Below are 25,072 nucleotides of genomic sequence, written 5' to 3' on the forward strand. Positions count from 1 at the left end.
GAATTGGCTGGTGCCTTTCTTTGTGTGATTTGTGAGTGGCTTTGGGAGCATTCATGTAAGCTAGCTGGGTGTGGGCTCCACATGCTGTTGTGCTGAGTGATAACAGCACCTGGAGGGATTTGCTGCTTGTCACTAGCAGAGCATTGTGAGAGACAACCCAGGCTGCAGAGTTAAGGGGGCACAGCGGTACTCCAGTTCCAGGTTGCACCGCGGGGAACCTGTCACACCTAGCTATATATGTTCTCATTCAAAACACCTCAGTGCACTTGGAGGGTAAATTGCATAGTCACAAAAATGATCAACTTTGTCAGCTGGTGGCTACCTCTGCATATGAAAGTGACTTGAAATATTCTGAATCAGTGAACCACAACCCTATGGGTAGCCAATATGCTGACAAAATTATTGCTTTTCCAAGGTGCTGATTTAAGAGGCAATTTTCCTGCCTGTTTTGTGTTTACTAGGCAGGCTTTTAAATATGGGCATAGCTCAGGGCCAAGGCAAGGGTCTGACTTGGCTCTCTGTACATAAATACAGGTGAGTCACTGGATGTGCCTGTGCACAGCTTGAAAGAAAAATACCTGAAGTGATCACTATGACTGCCAGGAACTAGTGCCAGAATATTCTCAGTGTCCTTTGCTCTTCCTTGGCTCATCCTCATTCACTAACACAGTGCCAAGTTAGAGTCTACCCGTCAGCTCATTTCATTGGCTGGCTCTGTGCTACAATAGGCATATTTTTAAATGAAAGATGGTTTACACACACGTAGACACATACACACACACAGTGATTGCTGCAGGATCATCACCAGAATTACAGTTCTTAAGAAAACTTTCAAATAGATTTTAGGCCTGGTTATCACACATCCCGAGACAGTGCTTCCAAAAGCTCTGTGGTGATCTGTCTATGCTGACAACTGCATGCCCATGAGCTTTCCTGCTTTTGGCTTATTACACAGTGAATCTGGGGATCTTACTTCAGTGTTTGCATAACTGCTGCATGGAACCTTTTCTGGTGTTTGAATTAATTTAAATTAAAGATGAGACTGACAGCAACATGCCAAGGATTCCTACAGGTTATATAGGTAAGATATCCTTGTTAAAGGTGAAATTCACCCAGTGCTGAAAACCTGCACAAAGATGCAAAATCTGATCTCAGTTACTCTGGTGTAAAAGTGGAGTAATGCCACTGAACTCGGTGGAGTTATTCTAGATTCACACTGAAGTAACTGACACCAGAATTTGACTTACAGCCTTGTACAAGACTTAAATGCCACCTAAGGCTGTAAGCCAAATTCTGGTGTCAGTTACTCCAGTGTGAATCTAGAAGTGGTGTACGCAGGCCCTTTACGCTAAAGTGTATTTTACTCTTGAGGAACTAAACACGTTTCCAAAGATGGTGTTACATGCAGTAACCTTCAAGCAGTGTGCAATTGGAACTTAACTGGAAAAAGCTGCACTTCTTTGCAAAGTATTTTCCTCCTCTGTATAGACAGATTGCCACAGGGAATACATGCTACTGTTACAGCCAAAGCTACTGTTATAGCCAAAGGATGTACAAGTTGCTGTGGAAGTGGGTTGCCAAAGAGTGTACAAGCTACCGTTCAAAGTTACAGTTGAAGGGGCATTCTGAGCTTTAATGTGTATGATATTCTTACCCCATCAATTAAATGTGTTTTTTTTCCAGATGGCTGAGGCGGTTCTTAATGGGACGTGGCGCCTATTCCAGTGCATGCCCTTAAAAAAAGTTTCTTTTTAACTTTTTACTCTTATGCAAGGTATTAATGGTATTCATGGTATTCCCCATTCTAAATACTATTGGAAATACCTGTTCATACAAGTAATAGCTTTACCTAACAGAAAAAAGGTAGTGGGAAAGGGTGCCCACCGTACGGCTAAGACACTATTGTGAATATCTCCCAGGTCAGTAATGGCTGTTCAATGGCCTACTGTATATGAACTATATTCATACACATTGCTGGGTCCTGAATTAACTGTAATTAGGCTGGACGCACACTTGAACGCCGCAGTGAACATACCTGCTCAGTGTGCAGTGGTGGTACAAAAATAAAAAATAAGTAAAATAAAATAAATAGCATGAGCAAAATGTTAGAATGGATAAAGAACGAGATTAAAAAATAACACTGAATATTAGGTTGAAAGTTTAACATCAAAACACTTTGGGGGAAACAAAAAATGTCATGCTTAGTATCTGCTTTCCTTGAAAAATTTCAGTTTTTCACTGAAAAATTCAAGACCCCAAAACCGAAAAATTTTCCATGTATAAATTTTTGTTTTTCAACTATATATATATGTATATATATTCCTGTCCCTCTCCCTCAACACACATTTTGGGGATTATCTCTATAGGAATGTTATGATTCCATTATATAATGTATGGTCTCACTCTCTCAATTTATAGTTTCTTACATAGTACTCCATCACCATAGCATCTGAGCACCTCTGGCATACCTTCACCTGGAACTTGTTCAATTCTAGTCAAGTCTATATTGAAAAGATTGGGACAATTTACAGCAGAAACTAAGTGCCTAAGATAGAAAAAAAGAAGTGACTTGACAGAGGTATATAAAATAATAAATGATTTGGGGGAGGTAAAATGAGTGTGCCTATTTACCTTCTGAGGAACATGGGAACACCCAATGAAATTTTAAGTAAACCAATTTAAAACCAGAAAAAGGAAATTCTTACACAATGCACAATTAACCAATTGTCACAAGATTTTGTGGCATCCAAGAGCTTAGCAAGATTCAAGAAAGGATGGGCTATTTATATGGATAGCAAGAAAATCCATTACATTAGGTAACATAAAATAATATTTGCAATTACTGTATCCTGTTATGGGAAGGCGGTAAAGATGCCTATTTTGTTGTATGCAAAGATCTGTGCAAGTTCAGCTGTTGACCCTGTCATCGGTCATTGTATGTGGGGGGAGGAAGCGGGAAAGAGTGCATATACCCCAAGCCTATACTGGATTTCTGGATGTACAGCAACATTTGCCTAATCCTCAGAAACAAGCCAGAACTTGCAGGTGGAAAACTGATATTTTTCTTCACAATTTGTTTAGAATTTGCTCCCTATATTGCAGGTACAAAGTTACATCCCTTTTATTTGTTGAAATGAAATCACCTCTAACTTTCTCTTTTATGTCTTCCACTTTTACATGATGTTTCTTCTGGCAATTTCAGTCAACTTTCTTTACCTCATTCTACATTCTGACTTTGCCAATATTTTTGTACTGCTGACTTTTGCACATATCCTCAGGAGTTTTTCTGATGATTCTGTGAACAGTAGACCCTGGATGTTTACCAACTCCTACCTTATTTATCATACCTGGCTCATTTCCTAGGACAAAGTGAAAACAGCGTCTGTTCTTGTTGATTGCTAAACAAACCATGTAAGGAAAAAGTCCTTTAGTATGTCTAGGAACATAGCCTCTTCCTTGGGGACCCCACAGCTGCTGTCAAAGCCAGCACCTGCAAAATGACTGCTGTTTGAGCTTTTGTACAAGGCCCTCTACCTACATGTACATTTTTGATTAACATTTTCCATGTTGCCCAAAGTTCTGCCAACTTCACTTTCCTGAGATTGCCTTTAATCTTTCCTGGGTTTTCCCCTACATTCTCTTTGCTGCAGTAGGTAACTGCACATATTTCTTATTTTATAGTTTCACTCCCCCATAGAACCACATCTGTACCAGACTGTCAGTTTAAGTATATACATTGTGTAAACTCATCAGGGCAGAACAGCTGATATCCCTAGAACAAGAGGCTCCTGCTCCTGATGAGAGTCTTTGAGTACTACCACTACGCACATACTCTGAACCCTACTGTGAATATCCACCATCTGGCATAGACTGCATAATGATAGGTATCATGTTACTCATACACAATTGGCTATGCTAATTGTCAATAGATGTGTTAAAGACTGAGCATGCCCAGTGTGAAAGAGGACTGCAATTTTCAAAGCTGCCTAAGTGATTTGGATATCCAGCTCTCATTAAAATCCCACCCTGGCTGTTCCCAGAAGACTTAACAGAGAGCTCACGTCGATAATGGAAGTGCTGTGCCTTGTCTCCAACTGGCCTGCCCTTGAGTGCTTCTCGAATATTACAGCCTGCATTACCCTAATCACATCATCTAGCTCTGTATATAGCTCTGCCTGGCAGTGTTGCCTTTCATAGTGTTCACATTCAGTATATAGCAAGGAAAATCAGTTTCTATTTTTTATATCTGCTAAAAATTTTCATTTCCTCATTTACAATTTTTTCCATTTTTTTCCTCTTTTAAAACTTGTATTACTTTATCAGAGCTGCTATCCCTCCTTAGTGATTTGAATGGTCTCCTCTACATATGTCTTACCCCATCCACTAGTTTAAAAGTGAACATTATATTCTAGGGTAAAAGATAATTATCACTTATTTATGTAAATGAATATCATTTATTTTGAATTGCAAAATTACACCCTTGAAGGGAGTTGGCTATCCATAAAGCCTACCTTGTCTAAACTCCACTGTCTGATGCTATGTGGCCATTTAAGTCTTCCTCATTTGCACCATAACCATTTGAAATTCACAGACTTTAAGCTTAAATAACCTAAAATCCAAGGGAAAAAATCTGAACTGATTTTTACACCCATGAAGTCACTCCCTTCAAGTCACCCATAGAAAAGTTGGAGGGAGAAGTGTCTTGTTGGGTGGCCAGAATTGAATGAAGAGGTGAACAGGGAGAAGAGAGACCTTAAAAGGTTTAAATCAATGTCTGAACTTCTGAGGCATTTCCTGAAGTAAAATTATCATCTAAATCTTTAAAAAAGAGTATTTGCCAGCTTTTCTTTAAAGGCCTAACTCTTCTCATCGCTCAAATAAAGAGTAAGAAGCAGGTATCCTGTACAATCAGTTTTAGGTATTGACTTTGGGGTTTTGTACGGTAGGCCAGAACTTGGACCTATGTTTATTTTTTAAAACAATGTGCCCACATTTACCCCCATTTTAGTCCTTTCAATACATTTGTTCACACAATGTCTCACAGTTCCAAGTCATCACAAACTTTTATTCTGCAACTATTTGCTATTGCTTTCTCAGTTGTAGACTTTATTCTCAATACCTGCAATGTATCTCTAACAATACCTGGAATCATTTTTTTTTTTTGGTCTGTCTGCACCATGTGATTAAGAATGGAGGGAAAAGGATATGTTATTTTTTTTAAACCTAGTACATAATGTATTTTTCCTAGTTTCACAGAAGAACAAAGCCATTCATTTTTGGAAATAGAGAGATTTACCTTAAAATGCAGAAGCCTCAAATTTTTTTGAAGTTTGGTTCAGCTCAGCCAAGGCTACAAGAATTCCAATGCTACAAGAATTCCAAGAATTCCAATTCCAGGCAATTTAACTTTTTTTCCCTCTTCCCGTCCCTATCCACATTCCCCTTTCGTTTTGGTTTTCTATCTGCTTATATAGCCCCATCACTGTAGTACCTGAGCCTCACAAAAAATATTCATGAATATATTCTCTGACATTTATGGAAATATTAGAATCCCCACTAAACAGATGGGGAACTGAGGCACAGAGAGATTATGATACTTGGCCAAAGTCACACAGGACATCTGAAGAAGTGGGTTTTTTACCCCTGAAAGTTTATGCCCAAATAAATGTTAGTCTTTAAGGTGCCACCGGACTCCTCATTGTTTTTACAGGACATATGGGCAGATCTGGGAAGTGAGATTCCAAGTTCCCATCAAGTGCCTTACCCACAAGACCATTCTTCTGCACCACCATTTTCTAGAAACCCAGCTTCCACTTCCCAGTTCTTCAACTCCTAACAGATCTTTTGATCCTTCCAGTCACTGTCTCTAAGCTCCAAAGGTAGGGGCACACTCCATGTGATCAAAATCCCCATTACACAGTCTAAGGTGTGAAGTCTTCCCTATTTTAGTCATCTCTGACCTGATGAGAGAATCATGTGATATAACAGCATAGTTTCCTAATGTGGTTTCTCTTGTGCAAGCTTATTAAAGAAAAACATGAGTGGTTTAAACATACCGTTCATAACCGTTAATTTAACATTCTATCTTCCATATGTAGTATCCACATGAGCAGTTGCTCTGTCTACTGCATTCTCTCTGCTCCAGAAGGTTTAGTGCCCTTTCCAGTAAGAGACATCTTAGGTGCAGTAGAAATTCAGGAAGAGTGCCTGCAGTTGATATGAATAGCCCATGAGTCCTAGAACATGATTTAGAGACACTTTGAAAAGTATCCTTATATAGCGAGGGAACTTATCAGGGGTTGGTAGTGTTGGAAGTCGCATCCCAGTTCAAGAATAGGGTCCAGCACAGCAGCCCAACCCATCCCTAGCCCACTGGTTGGACGTCTGGGCGTAGACTTAGCACATAGGTGCTCAAATGCCATCTTGTTGGGCACAGGATAGCTGCACAGATAGGAAAGTATATGGAAGCCTAGACTGAGCTTCCAGTATCATGCAAATTTGAATTAGGCACCCTAAAGGTCACCTAAGTTGGATAACTGGGCCTACAGTTTGTTCAGTTTAAACAAAAAGCTCAAAGACTGGCACTTTGAGTCCAATGCTGCTGCTGTTTACCATTCGTTTTCTTTTTTAAAACTGGGGATTCAGGGGCAAATTCACCTTTGGGGTAAATAGGCATAACTTCTCCATAGTCAATGCCCCAAATGGACCAAAATCTCTGGGCCGGTGAAGCTTAATATTTTGTTTTTTGCAACTTTTCTATTACATGAGTTCATGAGGGGTGAGGAGTGGAAAAACCAAGCAGTTTTGACCTCTACTATTATCTTTCAGGGCAGTTAACCACAATTGAAGTAGGTTAGTTATATAATACTTTGGGTTGGTTCATGAAAAAAAAAATCACACAGCTGTTTTGGGTTTTTCTCTTGTGCGCTCTGATGCACAAATTAAGCCACAATTCATTGACGGGAATCCTGAGTTATGACAAGCTGAATTACAGCATGCAAATATTTGCATAGTGCTGCATGCCCATTTAAACATGGACTTCAGGAGTGGCTTTTTCTTGAACACAAACATTTTAAGCATAATACAAGAGCAAAATGTAAGCTATTCCTCATTCATGGTGATGTAAATGGACAGACTGAGAAAGGGAATCAAATGATTGTGTTGAGAGGCCTCAATATGACATAACTTTGGGGAAGAATTTTCAAAGGTAAGTGAATCGCCCAACTCCCTTTGAAAGTCTCCCCATAAAAGACAATATTTGTACTGAAGCTGTGTCATCAACGGCAAGGATGCAACCTAAATTCATGAGATTCTTAAATAAGTCTAGAAGTGCAGTAGCAGGGTCAGGGCCGGTTTTACGCCGATTCCACCAATTCCCCAGAATTAGGCCCTGCGCTGAAGAGAGCCCCACGCCTAAGGGGGCCCCGCTCTGGGGGTCTTTGGCGGGGGGGGGGTCTGCTTCAGGGGTCTTCGGCTGCATTTTGGTGGCAGGGGGTCCTTCAGTGCCATGGAAGCCCCAGAGCAGACCCCCCCGCCGCCGCCGAAATGCCACCAAAGCCCCGGACTGCCACCGAGTATTCCAATCGGGCCCCGTGGGTCACAAAGCCGGCCCAGAGCAGGGTTAGCATTGCCCATAGCAATGAGGAAGGGACCAAGTGAAATGTTTAGTAAACAACCGGAGTCAAGCATGTCAAGAGAAAAGGCAAAGGGTAAAATTTTCAAGAGTTCTTAAATGCCATTTTCAAAAGTAACTTGGGACCAGATTTACAATGGTATTTAGGTGCCTAAAGATGATGTTAGGCATCTAAAGGGATTCACTAAGCAGGGTAGGCACTTAAGTCCCATTGAGATGAGGCACCTCACTGCTCTTTGTGCCTTTGAAAACTTAGGCTCCTATATCACCCAGGGACTCTTGACATTTTTATCTCAAACTGTTTATAGAGTATGAGCACTTGGCAGTCTGAGTCTGCTCATTATAATTATTTATTAATCCAATTACACAAGGGTTAAATGGGTTTAAGTCCACATTAGCCGTTTGCAGCAGTTTAACTAGATCAAGTTAAAATCAATTTAGTTAAACCAGTACAACTTTTCTCCAAGGCCTAAGCCACCCAACCTCTCTGCTTTAGCTTCCCTAGCCATAAAATGTGGAGAATAATATTTACATACCTTGCAATGGTATTGTGAAGGTTAATGTCTCTAGGGTGCATTGAAAATGTAAGGCAATATAATAAGTGCTAAACAGTATTAATACATGATGGCAATGTACAGCCCATGTCACTAATGTTCCTCATTTATTAATTCTAAGCACCTGCAGGCCAATGATATTTTGAACAGCTGTTGTAATATTAGCCACACTGGAGAATTCTGAACATACTGAGACTTTTCAGGCCAGCTTTGATGGCCCATATTCAAGCAAAGTTTTAAATGGGTGTTCTGCAGTCAAAGGAACTGTCCTTCTTCAGGCTTTTATCCTCATGAATTGGTAGAGCGTGCACATTCTTGCTAGTTCCTTTTGGCTCAGGCCCCCTCATGCTGATTATCTCCCTTGTTATATGCCGAGTAAACCATTGAGAAAAATGCAGTTGTCGGATAACTGACTCAGAGGAGGCTCCATTGTGCTTGTTCGTAGCAAATGACAAAAATCCCATGTAAATGGCATGCAAGGTATAGATGACTAAAGTCCTTTACATTTTTAAATAATGACTTATGTTTCCCAGCCATTAACCTAATTATTGCTGGAAATGCCTGGCCAAAACATTCTTTGTGGTGGGTAATTAAATAATTCAGATTCATGAAGCACGTGATATCATTTTTTGAAGAAAAACAATTCCTACTGTATAATATTTCCGAAGGTTAGCTGCTTATCATTCAGTTAGGGGGCTGTTATGCTTAGCATCTTTAGGTCTAGACCAGGGGTAGGCAACCTATGGCACACGTGCCAAAGGCGACACGCAAGCTGATTTTCAGTGGCACTCACACTGCCTGGGGCCTGCCCACCGGTCCGGGGGGCTCTGCATTTTAATTTAATTTTAAATGAAGCTTCTTAAACATTTTAAAAACATTATTTACTTTACATACAACAGTGGTTCTCAAACTTTTGTACTGGTGACCCCTTTCACATACCAAGCCTCTGAATGCGACCCCCCCCTTATAAATGAAAAACACTTTTTAATATATTTAACACCATTATAAATGCTGGAGACAAAGTGGGGTTTGGGGTGGAGGCTGACAGCTCACGACCCCCCATGTAATAACTTCGCGACCCCCCCTTGAGGGGTCCCGACCCTCAGTTGAGAACCCCTGACATACAACAATAGTTTACCATAGTTATATATTATAGACTTATAGGAAAGAGACCTACTAAAAAAGGTTAAAATTTATTACTGGCACGCGAAACCTGAAATTAGAGTGAATAAATGAAGCCTCGGCACACCACGACCCCTGGTCTAGACTGTTACTTATGACCTCTGGCTATGCAGGATAGCGTCAGAGTCAGAACTTTCCTGACAGTGCTAGCTGGGCTGTTTACATGATCGATAAACTCCTCCCCAGAGCAATGGGTAAGGAAAGGCAGGGAGAGCCAGGGAATGGACAGAATCTTGACTACACTCTTTTTTGACTAGCCAGCACAGCTGAGCCTGTACAGGGTGGTGGGTGGAGGGGTAGTGAATTACTGCTGGTGGTTTACTTTGCCCTGTAGCAGGGCAGAAGCAGGAAGAATGGGGCAGGAAACAAGCAGGGGCAGTCTTTTGACTCAAGGGCATGCCTTACTCAGAGCTGTGCCTAAAGGCAGGGCTAAGGTTTAATCAAAGTGTTTTGCACTGTCCCCTCTGTACTAGTTTGGTCAAATTAATGCCCAGTTCCCATTAACTTAAAAACTATTCTTTTAAAGTTCTTCCTGTAGTTATTTTTGTATCATCCAAGTGAAAGTTATATGTTAGTAGAAGCGTTAACCTCATCAACCCTAGAAGCCACATCTCTGATACTTTTTGCAGTGAGAGAGAATTCACAATAATATGGCTAAGATATATTTTAAAGAATGCTTCAGGATTGAATGGTTCAGGGGACTGGTAATAGGATCCACAAAGCCTGCAAGCTCTGGGTTATCATTTTAAATATGGCCGTGGTCAGTTGTGGTTGAAAGTCATTTTTCTTTGACATCTCTTTCTGGTATACTGTGTTGGAAAAGAGCTGATAGCCTGGCCACATCCAAAGCCCAAAGCCACCGTCATACCTAGGCCATCTCAGGAACGGCAATGAACAGAATGGACATAAAGACAAGGAAAAGACCAAAAAATCTGCTTTATGATCCAGGGATGAATTCAGTGTAAGTGGGGGCTTGCAGATGAATTAGTGCTTGAATGGGGTTCATTGGCATTGAAATATCACAAGCTGCTCTTACTGAGCTATTTCTGTTGCACCTTTGACCTTGGTATCTATGCACCAAATAAAATTCCTGGAATTCAAGAGATCTGAGTTCAATTCCCAACTCCTCTGCAACCGTCCTGTGTAACCTTGGGCAAGTCACTGCATTTCTCTATGCTTCATCTGTAAGATGGGAATAAAATGAATCTCTCTTTGCCACCCTTTGTCTGTCCTGTCTAGTTATACTATAACTTCTTAGGGGCAGGGACTGCTTCTGACTATGTGGATGTACAGGATGTAAACCCAATGGGCCCCTGACCTCAGTATGGGCCTCTAAGTGCTTCATTTATAAAACTGCATGAATTAATAAAACAATAACTACTGTTCATGGTCCATGTTGTGCCATCAATATTCTCAGAGCTCCCCAATGAGTTCAACAGAGTGTTCTGTTTAACAATCAATGCCAGGACACAGCTTACTATTTCTGAGTCCTCTTTTGAATGCATAGTAGCACCGGATCGCTCTCCTGTTTGCAGAAGCATGACTTTGCCTAGTTCTCTGGCCAAACCCATCACTATTTTGTATCTGTACACACAGTACTTTATCGTGTGAAAATTTGCTCCATCCAAACAATGTGAATTAAAGGCAAAGCATGTCTAGAGAATTCCTTCTTTGTAATAAGTTATCCATTAAATACCACTTGAGCTTTTCTTGTTTTAAAGCATATGTCAACATGATCTCAAATACTTTTTATAAAGTGTGAGTAGTAAGTCATTAAAAAATGACAAAAATGTCTTTAATCTATAAAAACTATTTTAATCAACTAAGATCTTTTTCAACACAACAAAATAAACACAGTCCAGACTGGGCTATCTACTGTAAAGTCATCCCAGTGTGAGCTGAAGATTAGATTGTCAGTAGCACCAGTGACACGCCTTAGAGGCTGAAGGCATATTTTCATCACTTTTGTACACAATCCCAGTTTCATTTTAAATATTTATAAATGTGAAATATTTATGTTTGTATGTCCTCGGGGGAAAATGTTTGTACTTTCTGAAACATGATAGGACCCAGAAGCTGGAAATAAAGTCCTCGTTAGCAATTAATCAAAGGTAACAGTTACCCAATACCCTTCCTTACCACCCATTCACAATTTCCCTCATTTTATCAAGATTACAAAGACAGGAAGTCTGGAGAAGGGCAGAAGTTAAGCAAGAGGAGACTCCTATGAAAGTGTATTGTAAACATCCAGTGTTACAAATGGTGTTCCATATATCTACCATGGCACTAGCTGTATTTAGCACACTCATTTGTACATTTTAGGGATGAAAGGGTTAAACACTTTCACTTTTCTACTGAGGTCAGTCCAAGCAGCAGAGTTCTGAACTAGAATTGGCTCTAAACGTCTCCAACATCTGGGGATGGAACGGATTCATTGTTCTGATCTGGCCCATCTCTCTACTCTTTACAGAAGCAATGCCACTAGCTCAAGGCCAGTCAAGAAAAGACAAATCAGCTTTCCCAATTCATTTTGAGCATTTGCTAATTGATTTGTCTAGCAATGGGGTAGAAGCTCCTAGACCAGGGGTCGGCAACCTTTCAGAAGTGGTGTGCCGAGTCTTCATTTATTCATTCTAATTTAAGGTTTCGCGTGCCAGTAATACATGTTAACGTTTTTAGAAGGTCTCCTTCTATAAGTCTATAATATATAACTAAACTATTGTTGTCTGTAAAGTAAATAAGGTTTTTAAAATGTTTAAGAAGCTTCATTTAAAATTAAATTAAAATGCAGAGCCCCCTAGACCAGTGGCCAGGACCCGGGCAGTGTGAGTGCCACTGAAAATCAGCTTGTGTGCCGCCTTCAGCACCCATGCCATAGGTTGCCTACCCCTGTCCTAGACATATTTCCTTTTCCGTTGTACCCAAGGATGGATTGCTTTCTATAAATAGGGCTCTACCAAATTCCTGGCCATGAAAAACGCATCACAGACCATGAAAACCGGTCTCCCCCTGAGAAATCTGGTCTTGTGTGCTTATACTTCAGTCAGAAACATTCATTTTGTCTCCTTCCAGACAGTCATCATGGAATCACTATGCAATCATAGCATTAATGCACCTAGTTTTGCAGATGTAGAGATGCAAAAAAATAGCACCAAAATATTTTTTAAAACTCAAACATTTCTGCAATTGCTTTTTTTGTAATATATGTGGCATATAGAGAACCCATAGTAATAATGTAGTAGAAAGGTTTTATTGGCATTCATTTGGGATGACATGTATAATTCTCTTGTGGCTTAATTCCAACAAGACTTTTTAACTGAGGAAGGCGGGACTTGTCATTAAATCACCGGAACGGGAATCAGCAGGTCTGGATTAAATACCCAGTTCTGCCCCAGTTTTTCTGTGTGACTTTGGACAAATCACTTAGGCCTCAGTTAGGCATGTGCCTAACTTTAAGCACATGTTTAATTGACTTCAAGGATGTTGAAAGAAGTACTGCTTATGTGCTTTGCTGAACTGGTGTCTTAATCTGTGTTTCAGTTCCTCATCAATAAAAAGAGATAGGAGATTCACTCTCTGCTACCTTTTGTCTGCCTGATCTATTTAAGATATCCCAAACTGAGCCTTACTCATACTGAGTGATACCTTACTCCTTATATTCTGATTTCAGTAGGACTATTTGAGGAGTAAGGTAATACTCAACATTATGAAGGGTATTACAACCTGACCCTGGATTGTAAATTTTTGGGGGAGTAATTGACTCGTAGTTTGACTAGACACAGCACACAAGGGGAGCTCTCTCTCTCTCAGTCACAACACAAATAATCCATACATTCTGCTTTTCTCTTCTCTACTTACCTCACTTTAAAAATGAAAATTTTCTCCACCTCGTCAACATTCTTCTTACACCAGAAAAGCTTACTATAAAGGATGACTGCCAGATCTCCACTATAATTCAGTAGCTAGGCCTCCATGTGCTGACCCGCACAGTGGAGCAACTGCATCAAACAATGTCCCATCTGTTTTTAGGGTTTCTCTAATTCAAGCTGATCTGTGTTTTATATGATGAGACCACAAGATAAAACAAGACTTGGAATAAAAGTGTATTGTAATTATGAGCATGGTTTACAATGTGTGTTTGACCTCCATTCATGTTCCATATTTTATTTTATGACAATTACCAAATACTACCTTTTTATGATGTTTCCTTTCATGCCTCTTAGAACTGAACAGAAGAGACCTAAAGGAGGATTTCTATTATTTAGCTGTATAAATGGAGCTGAAAATCTCCCTGTGATACTTCCCCATGTAAATATTTGCTGAGCTTCAGTGATCAGGCTGCTTAATAATGGGCAGCTTATATTTTCATTCAGATGAATTTCAAAGCTGAATTTCAGATACCTCTATCATTTTACGATGTTTTTCTAGGGTCTCTAATTTAGAGTCATGGCAGTTTTGTCCATCAAATTAGTCTAGTCTAATGTGAGGATTGATCTTTTTACTCAGTACCCAACATGTACTTCATATTTTACCAACTTAAAAATAATTAAAAAGGCTCCTTCTTGTTATCAATTACTGTAGATGCCAATACTGCAGTTTTAACTGAATAGTTTTTATTTAGGAACATTATTGAATTGACTTCACTAGAACTATGACAATTGAATAATTCTTGCAGGATCAGGTCCATAGACTGAAGATCATTCTCCTAAAGGCCAAATCAAGACCCAAGTTGAACGGCACTGCAAGGAAGAAAATGGCCATCAGGCCCCTCCTTGCTCCAGCTACACAAATCATGGGTAGTGGCATGAGAGGGAGCAGGCTGTGCACAGCTGCTATGTCTTGCAGGTGGGCAGAAGGGCAAGGACCGGGTGGAGCCCTGGCTCTGCCTCCCATCCAGTGCTGTAACTGCACCAGTGCCCATGGCACAGCATACACTGCCCCCGGTATAGACTTGGTGCAGTTTACTCCCTCCCTGGGGCAGCAGGCTGAGCAGGGGGGAGACTGCATCACTAACAGCTCCACGGGCAGCATAACATGGTGCCCCTTACCCCAAGCAAATTGTGAATTCACAATCTAGCCGTAAGAAATCAGAGGGGCCATATTGTAGCTTTTGCATTTTATACCAGTCAAATAACGATCTCCTTCCCCAGGGCAATAGTCTCACTGATTTGAGTAGGACTGCTGGCTAGCGAACAAGGCTAGGTTTGGCCCATAGTCTGGAGAGAGCCTTAATTTTTCAGTGGCAATATTGTCAGTGTGTGCGGGTTAGGGGGATTACACACATACAAACAAATACAATTCTCTATCAGTATATAGGGCTTGATTCTCATTTACAGAGTAAAGGGGTCTTAGTGTAAATTGGAATCAAGTCCATACTGTAAAAAACACATTATATATGTGGTCATGTAATTTTTTATATTATGAGACGTATTTATTTTTCTATATAGACCATCTACATTGTGTTAAACATTTTTTATACAACAGGTTGCTCAATTATAACTCGCTTGTCACTAAGGATTTGCTTTATATATATGGGCTATTTCAGTATACTTTGCTGATAATATTTTTGATAAAATGTGACTAGTCGGTAGTTATAATATCGTCAGCAATTATATTTGTTCAAATTACTTATTCACATACGAGTTATCAAGGTCCGTTCATAGAAAGTAAAAAGCTTTTTTTTAAAAAAAATGGTATTAAAATAATCACCTTTGGGCTGGAAAAACTATTTACAAGTATCTCCTTTTTCAAAAAACAAATCTTTCAAAACTACTCAGCCCCTAATTTCATTATAAATTGGACTTGTACAAATCCTTACAAGTATGGTTGCCCTTTGACAGTTCTTCCTGCTTCAGTCTTAGAACAGCAATGGGAACAGGACTCTTGATCACAGCAGGAATGCATTTATGATCATGCATTGCTCAAGTCTGTTTTTATTTCTCGTTTTATGTAAAATGCTGCAGTAATCCCTTTAGAATTCCCCTCAGCTTAAATCTCAGAGACTGTTCAAGACTGCCTCTTAATGTCTCAAGAGCACTTCAGCTCACATAAGCCTCATATTCAACAGGTAAAGCCCACTTTGTTCTATAGAGATGGCTAGAAATAATGTAAAATTAAAGATTTAATCTTTGTGGTAACTCAGACTGTCCTTAGTCCTACACAAAGAAGCTAAAAGTCTGCTAACTTTTAAGTAAGTAGAAAATTCTTTGATTGACAGTGGTCTGGTGTATTGATCCCAAAAAGTATGCTGCTACAAATTTTATTACAACAATTGGGTAAGAAGACTTACTGCACACTTTGAAAATGCAAGGGGATTCATTTCACTATTAGCAGATTTTTGCTATTATAAACCCTAATTGACAGGATTTAACGGCTATTAAAGTTGAGACCAAACGTTTTGCACAAATTAAGTATTTTTTAAAGCTAAATTAGACTGAAGTAGTGAAAGGAGCTTGGGTGCTTGAGGGTTCAGATGATTGGCAATTATATTAAATTGAATATAGCCCGTACAATCTCCTTCTCATTAGGAGTTTCACACAGGAGCTTATCCCATCCTAGTCTTCGAAAGGTTGTTTCCTCAATTGGCATCGAGACACTATACAAGAGACTTTACCAATTAATAAATTACCTGGTAGCTTGGGGACGTCCTATATGTTCACATTGTTAACAGTCAGACTGGAACTTGTATAATTCATTAGCAGCAGCTCTGTTAGGTGATTTAAAGAGCCTAAACTGAACCTTCCTCTGAGTATGCTGGACTTAGATTGTCTGAGCTGGCAGTTACTTTTCGCATGTTCTATATGAAGGTACACAGTGAATTTGCCAAGACAACGAGAACAAAGTGCAGAGTTGACTCCAAAGAACAGTGCTGGTTGAATATTATAATTTCTATCCTGTGGGAAATTCCTTTTTTTTTTAACACATTTGTTGCCATCCAGAATTGGGACAAATGTCAAAATATCACCACTTCTCAGAGTGCAAAGTTCTGAAAAAAAAATCAGTTTGGAAATGTCAAAATGAAATGTTTCATTTTTGGTCAGTCAACATTAATCCGTTTCCTTCTGAGCGGCTGCAATGCATCATGGTCGATGTAGTTTGGACAATTTGTGTCAATCACAGTATGCTTGGCCATTTTTTATTACTTTGGTCCTGATTTTGAAAGGTATCTAGGTCTTACTCCACTCAGTGAGTAAGTAAGACTTAAAACTTACTTTATGTCACTTAAAACTTGCAATGCTGAGGAGAGCAATGCCAAAACACCTTTTAAAATCTGGGCCTTTGTCTAGCAGTGTGCATTCCCTTTCATGTTGCAACGGAAATGTATTATAGATCTCTCCAGTGCTTTTAGGCTTGTCACAGGTCTTTGTATAATGGCACAGAAGGACTAATCTGATTTTAGTAGTCTATTTTAAAATTATGGGATGGAAGCAGCCATGTTAAATCTATCTCCCCGTAGAAAGTTTGTTGCTGACCTGAAACTGGTGTGTTTTAATTCGTGTCTAATTAAGTGTTAACCTTAATAGGTAGGTCACCTTATCTGTCTGTACCAGTTTTCTCATTTGTAAACTGAATATAAAAGATACCCCCTTTACAAAGATGTGAGGATTACCACAGATTAATTTTGTCTATCTTCTGATTAATCATTCTTTAGAAGTGTCAAGTAGTATAGCCTTTCTGTGCTTGCTGTACCTACCACACTATATTCAGAGATGGACCCAAGCTGTGAAGTTCAGATCCATATCAGGACCCAAAATTTCTTAAATTTAGGCATGTTTGGATCAGAGGTTTGGAAAATTCTGATCGGGGGGGGGGTTGGATAATCTCACTTGTAATTTCAGTATATTTATAAATTCCTGATTATATATCTGGATACAAGATAAAATGGCAAAATCAACAATCAAATGCAGCCCTTAGGTATGTAAGAGCTGCACTTGTATAGGAACTCTGGTATCAGAGGGTCAGGAGTTCTCTCTCAGTATTGTGTTATAAACAGAATTGGTAGTAGGGATGGTTAATTATTTGAGGTTCTGCTTCTGAAGAGACCTGTTTTCTTCCTGCATGTGTTTAGAAGGCTATTTTCTTTTCTAAATTTGATTTCCAATGTCCCCTTTTTTGATCAATTATTTAATGAATTGAAGAATGTCAGAGTCACTAATGCCCTAAAATGGATGTTGCAAAAAGGTCTCAAAAATCAACACAGCCCACTCAGACCTTGTGACTCAAAAAGCCCTGCTTTTTTTGAGGGACGGGGGAGGAAGGAGGTTGCAATAGTTAGAAGCTACATTCAAATCAATGTGCCTGAATTTTTGCCTCTCACATGCTCAAATTTCTTTATTCATACCTTTGATTTCTGTTGAAGTCCTATGATGTGGAATAATGATGAACAGCAATTTCACCACTGGAGACCATGATTTTAAAATTCAGCTCAAACTGAAGTTAGCTAAATTTGGCCATGTCATTTCACTGCTATTGATCCAAGTCTGCAGGAGGGAAAGAAATAACACCATCACCTACAGGAGAACTGCTGAAGCTGTAAAATGTAAAAAAGAAAAAAAAATTACTTTGCAGCTTTTAGTGATTCAATTAATTAACCCTTTAAAATGACAAGCTACCAAACAGCATCAATTTATTATAATGTGATAAAACAATAAAGGCCCTTGTCATGAAGGTGTTTAAGCATCTCCTGTGGGATTTATGGGTGCCTTTATAGTCTACTGAGCTCTCAGTGAGAGCTGAAGGTACTCAGCACGTCACAAGATCAGGCCCTCTGTCAGTACAGTGTTGGAGTTTAAAGAACTTGCTGAAAGGGTCCAACCTCAGACCATTTCTTTTGGTAGATGTAGAGGCCCAGAATGGTGCCAGGATAAACAGAGGCATGTATTTATTGACAGGAAAGGCAAAGTAGAGGCAGTGCATGTTTCCCCTCCAATATGGAGGACCAGCATAAAGAGCTAGTGCCCATTCCATGCCTGGCTATTGTTTGTTCCATCATGTCATAGGCTCGCCTTGTCAAAATGGACCTTCTTACTGAGAACTTTTACACACTCACCAATAGAAGGTAAAATGATGCTCATTAAAGCTCATGGCGGGGACTCAGACAGACAGAATATGACCTACAGACCTCAATTCCAATGAGGAGTCAGGGCGGATAGAACTCAGTTGCATTTAACAAAAAATAACTTACACAATCTTGACCGTGTTAAGACACATTCCCTAAGGAGTTTACAATCTAAACATAAGCCCCAAACTACCCATGTAGTCAGTACTGCTCTTTAAGGGTGATATCCTGATGCCATTCGAGTCAATGGGTGTTTTACCACTGACTTCAGTAGAGCCTGGATTTCTTTCTAACTCTTTACGTCTATCCTAAATGCCTGCAGAATTATTACCGTCTATCGTTGGGTAATTTTAGAATTAGCTGGGGAGTCAAAATATTCTTTGTGCTCCAGCTAAAATTTTTAACCAAGTCAAAGAAAAAAACCTCCTGCCTAATAGAAGTTTCTGTTCTCCCCCCACCCCGCTTCAGAGAAACCCATTACATTTTGACATGACAAAAGATATCTACCAATTGCTCATATCAAGCAATGATGAGACAAACAAAATGATTCATGTAGCATATGACGGCAGAGAAAAGATTGCAGAACTGCATCCTCATAGCAATGTGGGGAAGGCTTCAAACCAACCCCAGATGAAAATGAGCAGTGCATGTAAATTACTTTGTCTAAATGGATTTTCATTAGAAATGGAACTCTAAGGAGTTCAAAAATCACTAATGTTCATTGGCAGGAGCCAAACGGCTGAGTCAACATCACTTTCAGTCTTTAGTGCCTCTTCTCTATAATGCTGAACCACTGAAATAGTCTGATCAAACTTGGCACGGTACCCAGTGCACCGTGCCAGATCAGTTAATCATAGACTGACTCATCCTTGGGCTATGACAAATGGTAGATCAGCCTATATTCCTCTGGGTTCAGTACCTTGTGAGACTTGTACATTACCAGTAGGGGCAGAATAATACAGGGTGGCTCTACCATATGCAGTATCTATTTCCTTTCCCCCCCCCCCCGCCCCGTCTGTCATTTGAGCCCCAAATGCTAATTATTTTAGACATTCCATAAAGGAGAGGAGCTCAACACTCATTATGATGACAAATCTTAAAAAACAATCATGTTTTTCTCTAACAAATTAATAGTGATCAGGATTTTGGAATAGTCTCCGATAGCTATATTTCTTTACTGGGGTAAATTCTTTCTTTGGTTGTAATGTTGTAGTACCGGTGTTGGTTCCAGGATATGGGAGAAACATGGAGGGTGAGGCAATATCTTTTATTAGACCAACTTCTGCCAGTGAAAGAGACAAGCTTGCACAGAGTTCTTCAGGTGATGTGAAGAAGAGCTCTGTGGCACTCAAGAGTTTGCCTCTTTCACCAGCAGAAGTATCAGAGGGGTAGCCGTGTTAGTCTGGATCTGTAAAAGCAACAAAGAATCCTGTGGCACCTTATAGACTAACAGACGTTTTGCAGCATGAGCTTTTGTGGGTGAATACCCACTTCTTCAGATGCAAGTCACCAGCAGAAGTTCATCCAGTACAAGATATTTCCTCTGCCACCTTGCCTCTGGATTCTTTCTGTAACCCCTGGCCTTTCACTCAGTGATATGGACTTTTTGCTTTAAGATATTTCACTTTAATTTGCCCTAAAAGCATGACTTTGGACATGATTGGCAAGTAGCAGTATATGCTATTATTCCAGTCAAATTTCAAGGCAGTTTACTTTGTAGTGGTATTCTGTTATCACACTAACACACACAACCAGACCTGGATAGTCAATGCTTTAAAAAAACAACAACCCTTTGTGTGCACATAATGTGTTTTAACGATTGTAATGTATCGTTAAATTATTCATCTGGTGAACTATTTGTTCAAAATATAAACTACCAGATTTGCTAACTGATTTGGATTAAGTCAGGGTGCACACAACTAAATACGGGTACATCCATCCAGGTTACACTGGGCACAGACCTGCTGTCATTCTGGCTTCCTCTAACAATATATCCTCTCACCCTGGACTGCTGGCAGCGCGTGCAAGTTGGAGTCTCAACTCCCAGCAGCCATCTGCCCACACTTTCCTCAGGTTAGACCTTAAGAGGAAAATTCTGGTACCTCTCCTCCTCTGGTCTTATGCTGTCAGCAAGTGGCTGGTAGGCAGCCATCAATTATGTGCTGAGTTCCTGCTGCTCACTGACTGATGGTGTCTGTTCCAAGGACCCTGCCTTAGTCTACCCTTAATGTAGTTTACTGTTGCAAATTATGTACCTGTTGCCCTCCTTGGTTAGAAGATTTCCGTTGCAAATTATGTACCTGTTGCCCTCCTTGGTTAGAAGTTTTCCACAACAGGTGTCTAACTCAAAATTAATACCACAAATAGTAAAGAATCTAAAAAAATTTGAAGGGTACATCCCGGTAGACAGGGCCAGCTTTAGGAAGTGTGGGGCCCGATTCGAATAGTTTAGATGGGGCCCCGGCAGGGATGACTCACCTGGCAGCACTCCGGGTCTTCGATCTGGGTCTTCCGCGGCACTGAAGGACCTGCTGCCTAATGTTGCCAAAGACCTGGAGTGAGTGAAGGACCCGCCGCTGAAGTGCCGCTGAAGACCCGGAGCACCACCAAGTGAGTAAAAATTAAAAAGGCGCCTAAGTTAGGCGCTCTTCTTTAGGGCGCGGGGTCCTCTTAGGCACGTGGCCCAATTCAGGGGAATCGGCCTAAAGCTGGCCCTGCCAGTAGATCCCAAATGAAATTAAGTTTGATTAAGTCAGAACACACCAGGAAACTTGGCAATCTAGTTCTTAGCCAGTAAAAGTCCAGGTCTGGTGCAACCAGAGGACAGTGCCTACCACTGCATCTTGGACCATGATTAGTGCTCCTAGGTGCTATGGTAATACAAATAATAAGAAGAAAGGATTGAAGGGAATTTGCAGTGCTGTATAGGAATGTCTGCTTGGCACCTGCTAGTCAGCAAAAGCAATACCTTGTTAGTTTGCAATATCAATCCTTCACAGCACTAGAGCTTGCCAAATTAATTAAATATAAAGATTTGGCATAAAAATATTGTGACTCCCATTATGTAGTTTGGGGAAAGGGTATGGAAGCTAAGGGGGGGGGGACTGTAACGAGGTACTCACTGCACCCCTCTGGATTCGGCTCCTTGGCCCCTCTCCTCCATGAATCAGGGGCACTTCAGTATGGTGCAACACCTGTGTTCTTTATTCGTGATCAGCTCCCCACCACCAGTTTCCAACTATATACAGGCTTTACAACTGCTTGGCCTACCACAGGCCTGGCCAGCAACAGACTAGGAAGAGACTCCTACTCCCTCTGAGCCTGACCTCTTAATCTCCGCCCCACCCCCCTTCTCTCACGTCCTTCCAGCCTTATAGCGCCTGCTAATGAAGAGGGCAGGTGTGGTCAGTTACCAGGCAAACATAGGGCGGTTCACCCAGCCCCAATCCATTCTCCCTGTTTGGGGCTGGAGATGCAGGAGCTGATTAAGGGCTTCTGTGGCGGCACCCTACCAAAGGGAGGACGTGAGGGTATCTTGCAGTTCAGGAAGATCTAAGATCTTTTTAAGAATGCAGGCATAACTCTAAAGTCATCGTCACTGGACCAGATTCTGCTTTAACTTTAACTCTGTGAAACTCCACTGACTGCAGCAGAGTAATGCAGAGCATAAGTCAGGGCAGAATACTGGCCACTAAGTAAAGGGTTGTTACTAATGATGCCTCCCTGAAGCAGTGAAATAGTGTTCAGGATGAATGCTGAGTTTCAGATCTGTTAGGCACAAAGATGTCATGTCTCACAAAAGCGAGTAACTAGACACACTTTACCTAGTAAGTCAGTCAGGAAAGATTGGGGTGGGGGTGGGGGGCCTTAAAAACAGTAATTTCACAAGTGTTCACCCAATATTATACACAGACACCATCAGCTGACACTTTTGTCCAGTGAATAATACTTAGTACTTTCCATATCATTTTTCACCCTCAAAGCACTTCCTAAATATTAACTAATTCATTTCTTTTTAAGATGCCAAACAATTATAAGAATTCATATATTTCACAGATATTTTTTGCTCTTTCCAGAGTAAAGGAAAAGATACTGGCTTCTAATTAGATTTTGGTAAAGACACCACTGCTTTTCCCCTCTCCTCATCTCTGTTTTCAGTCTCATTCTATTTCCAGGAATCTCTCTTGTTCCCAGTCAAGAGTGTCTGCACCTGGTGGAATTATGGCTTTTAGTTGCCTTTTAAAATATAGATAAAGAATTGTTGCCAAAATTAATTCTCCTCATTTGTCTCAAGCAATTTTAAATGTCATATCCTCTCCTTCAGCTAACAGAGCATTAGCCCCTTTATCAGTTAGCAAGCCAGGAGTCTGTTTATTCCTGAATTAAGGTCAATGTAATATCTTCCTTTGCCTTTCTTTTAGGTGTCTACATAGAGTTTCCTTGTTTTGTGCTAATACACAGTCTCTCAAGCATTTATTAATTGAAGGAATTCTAATCTCCTGTTTCAGTCAATGTTTCAGCAAGTTGTTGAAACATGGTAGCTCATTCCAGGTTTTTCATACCTTGACAGAATGCCTAAAGAACACATAATGATAATGTATATTATATTTCATTGACATTGCTGCAATTATTACTGGATGTGGCAAGTTAAAAGCAGATTTTATAAAGTAACAACACAAAACATGCATTGCTATCATTGTCTGGCCGGAAAATGAAGCTCAGAATGGATATACGTGCGGGTGTATTTGTAGTCTTTAAAAAAGTATCTGCTGAAAACTGCTGGATCAAGTTAAATGAGAAAGGAAATAGCTGCATCTCAGTGTATAAAGGTCATCACACTTATCAGACAGTTACAGAGAGTTGAGATGGAACAGCTTGTTGGGACATCTGTCTCCGAGCCTGATATTGCAGGATAGTCCCCGTAGTGCACTTTACGGTGTCACGGCTAGTCTAGTCTTAAATGACCTAAACAATGAAATTCAATCCAATCAAAAGAAAATGATGGCAAACTAAGAAAGGGACAGTCTCCCTATGTCCAGTTTTGCCCTTTTCTTCTAGCCTATCTGCATTCTCCTTGGTGAATAGATCATTCAATTACAGAACTTGCAGGCAGATACCATATTCTCCATCAGTTGTCATTACCAAAGTATCTATATATGTACTAAGATGTAAGGGAGATTCCCACACTTGAGCCATTCATTTTAGGTGACAAATCAGAGGAACTGTCCCAGATTGACATGTCAGAAGAGGAGGTTTTGGGACAAACTGATGAATTAAACAGAAGTAAGTTGTCAGGACCAGATGGTATTCACCCAAGAGTTCTGAAGGAACTCAAATATGAAATAGCACAACTCTTAACTGTGGCATGCAACATATTGCTTAAATCAGACTCTATACCAGATGTCTCAAGGATAGCTAACGTTAACACCTATTTTTTAAAAAGGACCCAAAGGCAACCTTGACAATTACAGGTCAGTGCACTTAACTTCAGTACAAGGCAAATTGGTTGCAACTATAATAAAGAACAGAATTATCAGACACATAGATGAACATGATTTGTTGGGGAAGAGTCAGCAAGGCTTTTGTAAAGAGAAATCATGCCTCACCAATCTATTAGAGTTCTTTAAGGAAGTCAACAAGCATGTGGACAAGGGTGATATAGTGGATACAATGTACTTTGAATTTCAGAAAGCCTTTGACAAGATTCCACACCAAAGACTCTTATGTAAAATAAGCGGTCATGGGATAAGAGGGAAGGTTCTCTCACGGATAAGTAACTGGTTAAAAGATAGGAAACAAACGATAGGAATAAATGGTCAGTTTTCACAATGGAGAGGGGAAAATAGCAGAGTCCCCCAAGGATCTGCACTGGGACCTATGATGTTCAACATATCCACAAATGATCTGGAAAAGGGGGTGAATGGTGAGGTGGCAAAAATAGCAGATGGCACAAAATTACTCAAGATAGTTATGTTTAAAGCTGACTGCAAAAAGTTACAAAGGGAGTTCAATAAACTGGGTGACTGGCAGAGGAAATTCAATGCTGATAAATGCAAAGTAATGCATATTGGAAAATATAATCCCAGCTATACATAGAACATGATGGGATCTAAATTAGCTGTTACCACTCAGGAAAGAGATCTTGGAGTTATTACAGATTGTTCTCTGAAAACATCCACTCAATGTGCAGCAGCAATAAAAAAAAACTAACAGAATGTTAGGAACCATTAGGAAGCAGATAGATAATAAGACAGAAAATACTATAATGCCCCTATATAAATCCAAGGTATGCCCACACCTTGAATACTGGATACAGTTCCAGTTGCTCCATCTCAAAAAAGATATATTAGAATTGGAAAAAATACAAAGAAGGGCAACAAAAATGGTTACAGGTGGCCCAGAGGATTCCGGGGGCCCGGGGTCTTCGGCGGCGGGGGGGCCCTTCCGTTCCGGGACCCGCCGCCAAAGTGCCCCGAAGACCCGCGGCGGGAGCCCCCCGCCGCCGAATTACCGCCGAAGCGGGACCCGCCGCCGAAGCGCAGCCCGGTCTTCGGCGGTAATTCGGTGGCGGGGGGGGGTCCCCGCCGCGAGCCTTCGGGGCACTTCGGCGGTGGGTCCCGGAACAGAAGGGGCCCCCCGCCGCCG

The 25,072-nt window shown here is 40.5% G+C and overlaps 1 long non-coding RNA gene across 1 annotated transcript in view; it reads right to left on the reverse strand.

Annotated features, from left to right (window-relative positions):
• The window catches only part of LOC123362720, a 62,521-nt gene extending 46,232 nt beyond the window's left edge, over positions 1-16,289 (reverse strand). The window contains exons 1-2 of the long non-coding RNA XR_006576534.1: positions 15,998-16,289; positions 6,057-6,207 (exon numbers count right to left, since the gene is read on the reverse strand). This is a non-coding gene — a long non-coding RNA (uncharacterized LOC123362720). The remainder of the gene's footprint in view (positions 1-6,056; positions 6,208-15,997) is intronic.
• Positions 16,290-25,072: the final 8,783 nt, after the last annotated feature.

Source organism: Mauremys mutica, chromosome 2 (assembly GCF_020497125.1).
Source record: "Mauremys mutica isolate MM-2020 ecotype Southern chromosome 2, ASM2049712v1, whole genome shotgun sequence".
Classification (NCBI taxonomy): domain Eukaryota; kingdom Metazoa; phylum Chordata; order Testudines; family Geoemydidae; genus Mauremys; species Mauremys mutica.